This window comes from Anser brachyrhynchus (assembly GCF_964034855.1).
Source record: "Anser brachyrhynchus genome assembly, chromosome: 12".
Classification (NCBI taxonomy): Eukaryota; Metazoa; Chordata; class Aves; order Anseriformes; family Anatidae; genus Anser; species Anser brachyrhynchus.
In genome coordinates, this window is record NC_137707.1 from 640,792 (window position 1) to 653,002 (window position 12,211).

Genomic DNA, 12,211 nt, shown 5'->3' on the forward strand with positions numbered 1-12,211 from the left:
CCGGAGCCACCCCTGCGCTTGCTACAGCAGAGCGAGCCTCCAAGACCCGCTCCCCTCCCCAGCCTGCCTGGGAGCGCGGCACCAAGGGCACCAGCTCGTGCTCCACCTTCAGCAGAGCCAGGGACAGCAGAGGGGTGTCCCCGTACCACTTACTTTTCTTGAAAACATCTGTTTTCATTATCACTATTGCTTTTAATTAGCACTTTACAGCAGCCTTAAGCCCTCACAGCTGGAGGAAAGTTCTACTCCTAAATGAACAATTAAAAGGTGCACTAGGGGAATTTCTTTCTCATCTTCAGAAATGCCTTTCTCAGCAGAGCTAAAAGGCAAGTCACCCGGTTAAATGAAACTCCCTTGAAGGGGTATCTCGAGGCCGTGCTCAAAGCCTGCAGGTCACCCTGGGATTCCCACCGCCTGAGCGGTCTGCTGAAGTCGGGAACTCAAAATACTGAACTTCAGCATTACTAATGAAGGGGTCTTAACGCTTCTGCCCTGCATCACTCGCTGAATGGCCTCCTCTTCCTCACCTGGTCACAATAATTGCCCTGAGGAAGTCAAAGATTTTAATGCCCATCTCACTTGTGGAAGGCCCCTGTCAATTTAATTTACTCAAGAGTTCGGGCCAAGTACAAACTGTAAAGACAGAGCCCTATTAAATGCATAAGAAAATAGGTCCATATGAAGCACAATTACCAGAGATGTGGTCTCCAGATCAAGTGTTTCTTTGTGAAACCAGAAATGAGAACATCCACAAAAAGCCCCAACAGGCTGCCTTGGCCATTTTTAGGAAAGCAAAAGGACGGAGAAGGTGAAAGAAGGCATCAGAAGGACACCACAGCAAAGGGTTGTCCTAGGGGCACCACGACGTCCCCATCCCCAGCATTCATACACAACAGAGTATCAAGAGATGAGCTACACAAGGGAGTGTAAAGAGATCAAGCTTTAGTTAGAAACAAGCCATGAAGAGCCAATATCTCTCAGTCAACACTGATGAAAATTAGGGTTTGACTGTACCTAATATCCTGCTCTCCTGTTCAGTCAGGAACATCACACTGCCCTAAAACACACAAGACTTGGGAGCTCCTTTAAGAACCTTCACCTGAACCTTCAGCACTCCATTCCCATGCCAGGAGGGCAGAATAATAAAATATATACCAAATATGAAGAAGTAATAAAAGGTGACAAAGATGCTTCTCCCTCATCTTCCCCAAATCCAGTCCCTGTCTCAGATTACAGGGCTGAAATTTTACAGGACTTCAGGTACACAATAAAGTCCAAAAGTCTAACGCATGTGAAGTGAACAGGTAAAGAACTAACGAAGTTACCAAAACAATTAATAGCTTTCATTTTGTTATTACAATTGTACTGTATGCTGAATCTAAGAGGCGCATTTTGTTCCTTCCCTCAGATTCTTTGTGTCTCGGTAAGCTCCACTGAAGCAAAAGCTACCCAACACCACTACATTTATCGCAATTTAGCTTTGTATTTGGAATACAAGACATCCATTAGACAGGGTATTCCAGACCCATATTGACAATCCTACACTTTACAGAATGAGGAGGTTTAAAACGCCAGCGTAATCATTTCCACTCAGATTTGTAATGCTGCTCCCCTTTCCATTTTCTTCCTTGTACTTTTCTCTCTTCTTCCTTCACAATTCCTTTCTGCATACTACGTTAATTTCTGTGTCAGTGAAATTCTCTGATAGATGGTGAAAAGAAACTTTACTTACTTAAATTTTGTTTCCACCTCCTGTTTTGGAAAGCTTACTTAGCCTGCACAGGCGGGATATTATCTCAGTTTGCAGCCTGCAGTAATGGACAAAAGACAGCACAAGAAATTCTCTGGGCTTGGTTTGAAACCAGAAGCACACAGGAGCCAGACTCAGCAAGAAGCCGATTGTGCGCCCCTCAGCGCCGCACCAGGTCTCGCACGCGTCCTCCACCACCCCACTCTGGCCGGGGCTGAGTACCAGCTCTAAGCCTCCTGCCCTCCCTCCCCAGGCATGCCATGGGCCGCCTACTCCTGAGAACATCATTTTTTTTCCATCCGGCACTTGCAATCCAGTAAGAACATGCACACCATTGTTTCAATTGCCTGAAACCAGTGAAGGCTAGGATGCTGCAAAGCTTGACACCAGTTGCTCCATCCTGCTCTTTCAAAGCTCCTGCATGCCGGCAGCTAAACACGTCTCAGTCCTGCCAAACACGGGTGTACTTCCACGCTACCCCACTGCCGCCAACTGCAGTGCCACGGGGAGCCCAGCAAGTGCTCAAGTGGAAGGATCCCCTTGTGACCCGCTCCAACCCCTTGCCTTGCCTTCAGGTACCTCCCAGCTTTCCACACGCTGCATTTCCAACACCTCTCTCTGGAGAAGTGAATGCTTCCAGTGTCCAACGAGCCCAGATACTGATCAGACCACAATGCATCAAGGGGGAAAAAAGGAAACACAAAACAATTAATTCTTGGCTTCTTGTTTTAGCTCCAGGGAAGGGAAGGTGCACGGCAGAGCGAGAGGAGACTGAAACACGCGGAGGCTGGGACTTGCTCCAAGAGCCCCAAGGCGACAGCGCTGGCTCCCAAACCTGGGAACGCAGGGCTCCTCTCCAGCAGGTGAGGGCTCAGTCAGACTCCTCGGGGAGAGGGAACAAAAAACTTTTTAGGCAGCATTTCTTTTGACTTTTCTGTGCCCAGGCCAAATGGCAAAAAGCCCCTTACAGACAGAATGAAGTGTGCTATAAAATAAACCCAGCCCCTGCTACTGAAATACAGCCTCCTCCACACCTCCCTTCCAGGAGCGCAATGCTTTCTGTGAGAGACAACTTTAAAAAAGAGCCTCACAACTACATGGTTTTATTCTATTTTTGGTGGGTTTTGTCATTCATCCAGCTGATTTTTTTCCCCCTCTGATAAGATTATAACTGGTCTGCGCACACCGAGACCTACCTACACCATGTGCTACCAGGGTCAGAGACACCACTGCGGTAGCAGGAGCACAGCACAGGTGTTCGCCCAAGACGATGCTAAAGGCCTGGCTTGCCTTTCAAATTAAATCCCGGCAGTGAATCTACAGGCTAACTGTCCAGTACAGAAACGTCTGAGTGATCTCACAGACTTCAGACATTGAAAACACTTAAATCATTGCTTTTACTGCAACAAAAATTCTTCGTACGATGAACATTTTGAGGATGAAGCATTCAGCAGCTTTCTAGGAGGCTTCAGGGGAAGACGTGCATCCACAGAAGCCATACCTTAGCTGCAGCAATGGGAGGAAAAGCTTAAGAAAGCAAAAATGAGGAAAACAAGTAAAGGGATGTGCACTAAGCTTGACCCTGCAGGAAGTGAACTGATAGTCACGCAGGAAAACTCCCAAATATGTGTGGTGGAACAGACAGTGGGTTACCTGGGCTCCCTTGTAAAACCAGTCCCAGTGATGGAAACCACTCCATGGGATCTACAAAGGACCCAGACCAGCACACTTCAGACTGAAGCCAGAACTCCCCAACATAGTATGTAGCCACCTAAGGAAATCCATGCAGCAAAGCGTGCAAAGATCTGTCTGGTTGACAAGAAAGTCGACTGCAAACTGGAATAGAAGTGAAGTGTCAACAAAGTACAAATAATTTATTCCTTGAGAAATTCTTTAAAGCGTGAGAAAAAAAATAAGAAAAACTGCAGATAAAAAAAAACAGGTGGGAAGGAAAAACCTGTTCAACAACTGAACTGATCTGTACACTGATATAAACAAAGGAAGGAGGTGGAAGAGAATGACCCGAGAAATCCCCCACTTCTACATCAATCTGAACAGGAGGCTTAAAATCCAGTCTCCGTTTCTAAAGATAGCTTTTTTCTTTCTCTTTGTCAAGGTTCAAAATAGAGAGAACAATGAAACTCTTGCATAAATCATACTCAACCGCTAGCTGTGTCACTGTGCTACAGGGATAATGCAAGATCCCTATATATGTACAATGACCATGATCAACACTTCTGAAGTTGGCAAAAGTCAGACAGGTCACCTCTACTGAAAGAAAAAATCTCTGTCATAAAATAGTCTGGAACACCGTGCACCTTTTCGAGACTTGTAACTTCATTATTACAAGTCAATGAAGACGCATTTACTTTCCAACAGCTTCCCCAAGAAAACTGAGGGCACTCTGGTCAACTTCAATCACATGGTGCGCAAGCTGCGAGCAGAATTAACCTGTTGTGAGAATTGGCATGTTTGATTTTATTTCCTCAACCTCAAAATTGCAGGGCTCAGCCATTAATATTTTGACACACTTGCTCCAGACCAGACATATGCGTCAGCAACAATTACATAAGAAAACTCTAAATTATCCCTTGAGCTATCAGTACATGAGGGCTAGAAGAGACTGGGCTTTCTCTTAAAACTTTTGTAACAGAACGTGCTGGAGAGTGACATCCTTCTCCAGGGCTGAGGGCATCTGTCAGCACACAATGAGAGGCAGTGACAAAAAACACGGGAAGGGGAAGAAGAGTTTTTTCCTCCCACCTGGAAGATGGAAGCCAAATCGCTGGGAGGCTCACGGTCAGAACGAGAACCAGCCCCTGCCTGACCCCTTCCCCAGGGCACCTAAGCTCACAGCAAAGTTGGCCTACCCATCCTCATCTCTGCAGCTCTAGGGGACTGGAGGGTTTTCAGCCACAAACTGAAACAAGCCTGTTTAAAGGATGACCTGAAGACAGCTATCCACCAGGAGAGCTTCTGTGGAACATGCTGCCCTGCAGTTCTTTCTCAGGAACACCTCCCTGCTCACGCACCTTCCTAGGAGAAGCAGGAAGAAATAACTACCTCCAAACTTGCTCATCCCAGAGCAGCCCTGCCCAGTGCTGAAGTCCTGTGGCTGCCCCCCTGGAGCCATCCAACAACAGAAAAGCTTGTATGCCATCTCTTTTTTTTCCTTCTGTTTTCTTCCCCTAGCAGCGTGAATAGTCGTAGCATGTGATCCAGAGCCAAAGCACACCCGTAACACTGCAACCAAGAGGACAATACTTCAATGAGAACTTTCAGAGACAGGCAGAAGTCCCAGAGTATTTAGCAACATTTGCTTGATCTCACAGTCAGGAGGGTCCAAATCCCAAACCTAGAGATTGCTAAGAAGCCCCACCTGGGAAGCTTCATCTAATCATGCAGGACATCTCCTTTGCATGACTTCCTTTCGCTGCTCTCTCCTTGCACTTGCTCTCCTCTCTGCCTAGCCACAAGGCAGATGTACCAGCTTCATAAGTTGGACAAAGAATGAATTAATTTACAAAACAACTCTAATTTACAAACTCTCTTCCTCACCCCCATATCTCTTCCCTACCAGGCAGGGCGAATCAGCAGGCATCTTGCCATGTACTTGCAGGTCAGGTTTTAGCTACTTGGGTAAGTGAGGATAAGGAGCAAGCCTTCAGAAAGCCACGTAACGGAAAGCAAGGCTAAAGGAATCACTATATCACCCAGTCAGCGTCCTGCGTATCAAAGGCTAAATGACTGTGGCTCTTCGTCAAAGTCATTCACTGAGATGATCGATTTTGAAGGGAGGCTGAGAAGTAGTCTGCCTGCTTGTTCATAAGCTTGTAGACTGCCATTTACCAATAAAAATAGGAAAATGCTTTCCAAGCCATATTATTACAGAAATGTCCCTGTCACAATGCAGAGGACTTTACTGGTAAGTTTGCCACTAAAAAAGAAGAGTTAAAAAAAAATGGAGGTATGTTTACATTACTCTTATACGCTAAAGACTGAACAAAAGTGAGGAAACAGTCAGTATGCACGCAATATCCAGTCCCAGAAGTTATGGACCAAACACCAAGTTTTAGCTGTGAAAAGAAAACTCTACAACGAGAACTGACTCAAGACAGAGATAGCTAAGGTTCCTTGCAATTTCAGCCAAGAAGAAAGAGCAAGTACAACAGAGCTAGGAACACTGCGAACCCTCCCCTCATACTTTTATGCAAATCCAAGCCAGGGCTTGATCAAAAAGAAAAATACTTTTAGACGTAACACATCTAATGACAATGCTCAACTTTCACCTTAACAGTATTATTCCTGCTTTGCAGAAAGCAGTGCTTACAGGGAAAATGGCATCTTCTGACCAGCTAAAAAACAAACCAAAAAACCATGGGCAAAGCCCAGGCAGCACAGGGTGCTCAGCTCCATAAGCCCAGGATAGCCCAGGCCAGTTCTGGAGGTTTTTACACCACTGAACACCGTCCCCAAAACAGGAGTTCTCCTCCACTTTGGAGAAGTGGAGTAAGGAAAGGCCAGTGGTTTACTCAAGTCCATTAGGAACATGAAGAAAAGGTGAACTTGAACCCAAGTCTCCAGCACCAAAACCACTACCACTACAATTTCTCTTTCAGCTGAGCTTCTTCCCTCATGCACATATGCTCTGGTAACAGCAACACGCTGGATAATTGGGAACAATGTCTCCAGAAAGGTCAAACCCTATGTGTCCTCTACTCACATGTTGGTAGTCTTCTGCTGGTATACAGACTTGCAGCACCTTCTGACCATCCGTCTCATCCTGTCCAAATGTCCTTCCCTTTTTCCTCAACCTGATTCAGGTCCTTCCTTTTCAGTGATACCACGAGCCAAAACATAGCAAGAGTCAGCTGGAGCCCAGCCAGCCGTGCGTTTGATCTTCCTTGAGCTCCAAGGGGACATAAAAACAGCATTCAAGCCTTTGAAACCAGTCCAACCCATGACAGCAGCGTTTGGTGGACCACACAGCTCATCTCTTGCCACAGATGACGCAAGACCCTTTCCCGGGCTCTCTGCAATCTGGAAATGCCACTTTGGATCTAGGCACCTACCAATATACCATCTTTTCAGGCCTCGGCAGCATCTTCTCCTCACCCCCTAACTGTTAAAGGGATGCGATTAAGTTACAGATATTGTACAAATAAAATTTCCTTAAGTCTGTTACCAAAATCATTTCCTGATGTGGACCAAGAGGCAACAGGCCCAAACTGAAACACAGGAAGTCCGGCTGAATATCAGAAAACACTTCTTTACTGGGAGGGTGACGGAGCACTGGAACAGGCTGCCCAGAGAGGCTGTGGAGTCTCCTTCTCTGGAGATATTCAAAACCCACCTGGATGTGATCCTGGGCAACGTGTGTTAGGTGACCCTGCTTGGCAGGGGGGTTGGACCAGATGTCTCCAGAGGTCCCTTCCAACCTCTGCCATTCTGTGATTACGTGACCCCATATTACTATAGGTAATACCACAGATAATGCTCCATCCTACTTTAAAATATCTCTGGTAGCAACAGCAAAGGGTAGCATTGGAAAAATAACACATCACAGAAAGTGGGAATGATAAGAAAAATGAAAACTAAGACTGTACGTCAACCCCTTTTTCCCCCAAGGACTACAGCTACAGAAAAAAAACCTCAGCTTAGCAGTATTTTGCATTTGGAGATGCATAGTATCCATAAAATACATGCAAACTGAGACCTTCGGGGATCTTTCACTAGCTAGTTATTTGGGTAAAGAAGCACACCGTTCTCTTCCCTCTGCTCATCCCATGCACAGCATCTTCCGCCACTCCCACCAGGGTTGGAGGAAGTTCCACGAGTCTGCACAGACAGAGATAAGAAGAACCACCTGAAGACCTCTACCAACTATTGAACAGTTTCCCTTCACAACAGGCACACGAGATGCCAAGTTGGATGCTCTGACAGCTGAGTTGCAGACCAGTTCCCTTTGCTAAAGGAGGGAGACGATCTCAGCTGTAGCCACTGCCCTGAACTCGAGCTGCGAGATGCACGAGGCCTTTGCAGGCCGTCTGAGCGCGGCCCAAGAGCTGACGTGATGGCTCTGAATTCCCCAGAGGACCAAAGACATAAGGGAATTTCCTGCGTGTCATCATACAGCAACAGTAATTGCAAGAAATTGCATTTCTTACCCTCTGGTCTTCTTTTGAAGCTACAAACCAATGCACTGAAGGAACAACCAAAAATCAGAATCCAAGGGTCTCCTGGGTCTCACCTTCATGTCTTCAGGCAGGGAAAACTTGTGGCTACCCGTACTAGTCATAAAATCAGACTAGCTTTCTGGTAGCAGCCTGACTCAAATAACAACCCTTGGGCCCGTCCAGAGTCTAAGATCCTCTGACAAGGAAGAAGCTGATGTATTGTGGACTGTGAAATCACTGGCGCTGGGGTCCAAGGCGACAGCGATTGATTTTCTTTTTTATCATAAGCTGCAGCTGCCAGAACGACCAGTCAAAACCACAACTCTGTCTATGTACCAAGCACTGCTGGTGTCGAGATGTGGTACAAGTCAGAAGCTGGCATGGGTACGCAGCAAACAGCACCTGGAATAGCAACCAGCTTTAAAAGATCGAGGAGGTCTAGAGCACAAGGAAGCTGATGAAGATCCACCTCTGAAAGATGCAAGGGAGAAGGGCACCAGAATACACACCAGGATAAGCATCTGATGTCTCTGTGTACCAGAGATCATGGACCGTAAATGCAGCAAAATTTTGGAAAACTAGTCACAGTGAGTGAAAACAAAGCTGAAAGGATGAGCAGGACAACCTGTCAGAACAAACCCACCACTGGCTGCCGCGCAGGGAACTTCCCACCAGTCACCGAGGCACAGCTCTGTGACACGGGGCAGGTGCTGAACGTGCCTGAAGAAATTCTTGGGGTAAAAGTATGTTTTGTCCTGACCACTTGCTGCTTTTAACTTGCTCCTTCAGCAGCACGTTTGGGAGATCACTCCAGAGAAGGTCGTTGGCTTCATCAGGATTTGCATTATTTCAGATGTTTTAAACAAGATAGATGATTACAATTAAGTTTCAATATTACACTTACGTATTTAATGCTTACAGTCTTGCTCAGAGTAAAGTCGGGAGAAAAGTGAAATTTCACTTTCACTTTTAAGCACACAGTGCTGTCCGAAGAGCACCTATTTGTGTTACAACCGCTTGCCAGTGGAACCTCAAGGTCTGCTGCAGCACCAAGCCTCTTGAGAGCCCCCAAGATCAGCACAAAAAACGTGACCTTGGGTGCTAAACTGGCCAGTATTGCCCCTAATTGTCTCGGGCTCTCTAGTCTCCTCTGGAATTCTATAGCAGCAGCATTTGAAGATTTAGGGACCTCGCGTGAAGACCTAGGGACAAATGTGCACAAACCCTGGAGACTGCTAACACCATCTTTCCAGGCACGGCGAGGCGCGTCCGCAGGAGCACCCACGCAGCCTGGAGCTCAGGAAGGAAGGGCTGGGTCCTCACCGTTTCTGACCCCCAGCCCATTGCAGCAAACCAAAGAAGCGCTGAGCCCAGAGCAGCTCCACCACGCGATGGCCATTCCTCTGCTAGGCCTGTCCACAGGGAGCACAAGAGACTGAACTCTTCCCCCCACTTTTTAGGGCTGTATCCAGCCCAAGTGAGTGACTCCGACCGGTCCACAACAGTCGGATGGCTGTAACTCCTGACACGCAGAGTAAATACCTCCCAAAACTGTCCCAAAAATATTAACGGATTACGAGCCAAAAAACCCTAACAAATCGCACACGTCCAAGATTACCCCACGTTTCTTCAGGAAGACTGAATTGACACAAGAGAGCAGCAGCACCTCTCAGGGACACAGGCACATCGCCTTCAATTCCAGTAACCACACAGCAGGGTTATTCATCAGATTCCCAGCTAACCAGCATGATTCATGCTTCCCTCAAATCCAGCAACTTACCTAAGCCTCGAAACACGCCTGCCACAAAATTAAGGAACTTGTGTGGCTCCTTTCGCTCCAGAGACAGACCTTCTGCTGTTCAGAAGGTGGAGAGGTACAAAGGAACCGTCCCCAAAGCAGCAGCGCTCAGCACCAGTGAGCTACAGCTGAGACAACCGAAAACAACCTCAGAATCAAGCCAAAAAAATCGTTCCACATTCACTGGCCTCACAGCAAGGCCTGTTGCAAAGATGTATTTCTTCTTGTGACTGCGAGAGGCAGGAAAAATGTTCCTCCCCATCAGGTGACTATTAATAATGAAAGCTTGCTATTTAGAAACGGAGGTATTAAACAGAATGCATTATGCCACAGACTGCTCATCTTCAGCCTATTCTACAAGCAACAGCAAAGCTCTCACGGTCGGATCCTATGGTAAAAGCTGATCGTGGTATGGGATTTACCACGGACTCAAAGGAACGCCTGGCCCTTGTAGCTTGCTGGGAGAGAACGGGTGCTTAGGATGGACTGCAAAGTTTACACCAAAGGATGAGAGGAACTACTGCTGAACTCACTATGCGTCTGCATTCCTTGGGCTCTTGAGTTCCCAAAGACTGTTCTCCCGTTCTTCAGCAGATTCCAGAAATTCAGTAGTACTGGAATGTTAGCGCAGAGAAAACCCCAAAACTCGCATCTCAGATGAAGTCCTTTCCTAGCATATGCCTCGGGGTAACACCAGCACACTGAGAAGCTCTCCTTCTGCTAGGTAAGGACAAGTCAGTTCATTTCACCCAGCACCTTAGCAAAGTGTGCGAAGGAATAAGCACTCCTTTAGGAACTGAATCCAGGTACACCTGAAGTGTCGCAACATCCTTTCAGGGTATCCTCACCCGCAAGCAATCCCTTCTGTACACCCTCAGCTGTGTTGAGCTCCCCAAACACGACAAAACCCTCGCGTTTTCTCGGATACCAGCAGACCCACAACTGCAGCCCTGGGGGAGCTGTGGGAACAGAAGTGGCTGCTCCCCAGCCTACGCCTTGGGTGGGGAAGAAGGATGCAGAGCGGCCCTGCCTGTGCTCACCCAAACCAGAGGACGCATTGTGTACCTGTGCTTGATCTCAGGTCACTCGGCTCCACAGAGCTTCAATTTACAGCCCAGAGGCTTCGTGCTGCTTCTCTTCAGACCTTCCTTTCCAGAGGACACAAACTTGCCAGCACGAGTCACCACTGCTCACAGGAAGTATTTCTTTTCAAAACAGCCTGGGCCAGGCCGGGTGCAGATGGAAACCCTTTCTTGGCAGCCCCCAGGTGTCAGGTAGGGCCCTTCCTAAGAGCGCCAACTGCTGCAGGTGGCCTTCTGCACCTGCTGCCCTGCTCCGGGTGCTGGAGGAAACGAGCTCTGGCCAAGTGGAGGGAACAGAGCTGCTCAGGCGTCCCCTCCGTTCCACCCACACCACCAAGAAGGACGCTGCAGGGAGCCGCCAGCACGCGCAGCAACGCCGCTGGCAGGGAAGGGGACGCTGCTCCCAGCGCAGGCACCAGAGCGCCTCGGCAGCGCAGACCACCGCCTCTCCTCCTCCTCTAACTCTGTTCCTCTGCTTCACCACACACTTCCCAGCACAGTCCCACACCGGGACTTAAGCAAGGGAAAGGTGAAGAAGCACAGGACAGCAAACAGGGTACCTGTATTAAAAGAGGGCGGGGGGAAGTGGAAGAGACCGCTATGGTCTTACTGGCTTTATCTCAGTAACAAACAAAACTGTAAGCATTCTGAAAGGAAGAATAATTAAAGAGGCAGCAATACACAGAAATCAGGATAAAACATAAGACAGGTTTATCCAAGATGCACTGTGCACGCTAACACAGTATCTTTCTTTACAAAAAGAACTGCTCCTTATTCAGTACTGTACCATGGGGAACTCAGCTGGAGAAGAGGGGGACAAGCTAAAATTTAAGACATGAAATTAGATCTCGAGAAGACAACAAGATGATTTTAAGAAAATACTGCTCGGGGTGAAAGTTATTTGGAATGGTCTTGGGAATCGTCTCTCTAACCAACTTCACTGATGGCCTTGCTGCAACAGCGGGCAGAGTGGTATTTGTTGATCAAATTAAACTGGGAAGCACGACCAATGCAATGGAAGACCAGAATACTACACAAGAAGAAATTATGATTTGAGGATCAGAATATCAGGAAAGGAACTAAACACAACAGTGTAATGGGGAAAAAATGAATTTCTGCAATAAATTCAGGGTCTACCAATAAGGAATTATAAGGGAGGAGACAGACTTGTGCTAGGCAGGATGGAAGAATAAACAACGCAACGCAGCTGTGAAAATGGCGAAGTATGATCTGAGCATGCACTTCAGGGTGCTTCTAAAGGAAAGGAAGCAATAGATGGCATTCTAAGGGCACCGCGAGACGTCAGCTGGAATCGCATGTACGAGTGCGGCCACATCACAGAAAAAAACAACTTCAGCTTCACCAGACGCAGAAGCAGCTAGCAGAACGGCCACGGGGATGGATG

The 12,211-nt window shown here is 47.5% G+C and overlaps 1 protein-coding gene across 13 annotated transcripts in view; it reads right to left on the reverse strand.

The window, feature by feature from the left end:
* ZFHX3 (zinc finger homeobox 3) overlaps positions 1-12,211 on the reverse strand; it is a 618,952-nt gene that overhangs the window by 129,092 nt on the left and 477,649 nt on the right. The window contains exon 1 of one of the 13 annotated variants that reach the window (XM_080552444.1): positions 1-12,211. This exon is cut by the window's right edge and continues 25,692 nt beyond it. The exons of the other annotated variants lie outside the window; for them this stretch is intronic. The gene's annotated coding sequence lies outside the window, so the exon portion shown is untranslated. 13 annotated transcript variants of the gene reach the window in all.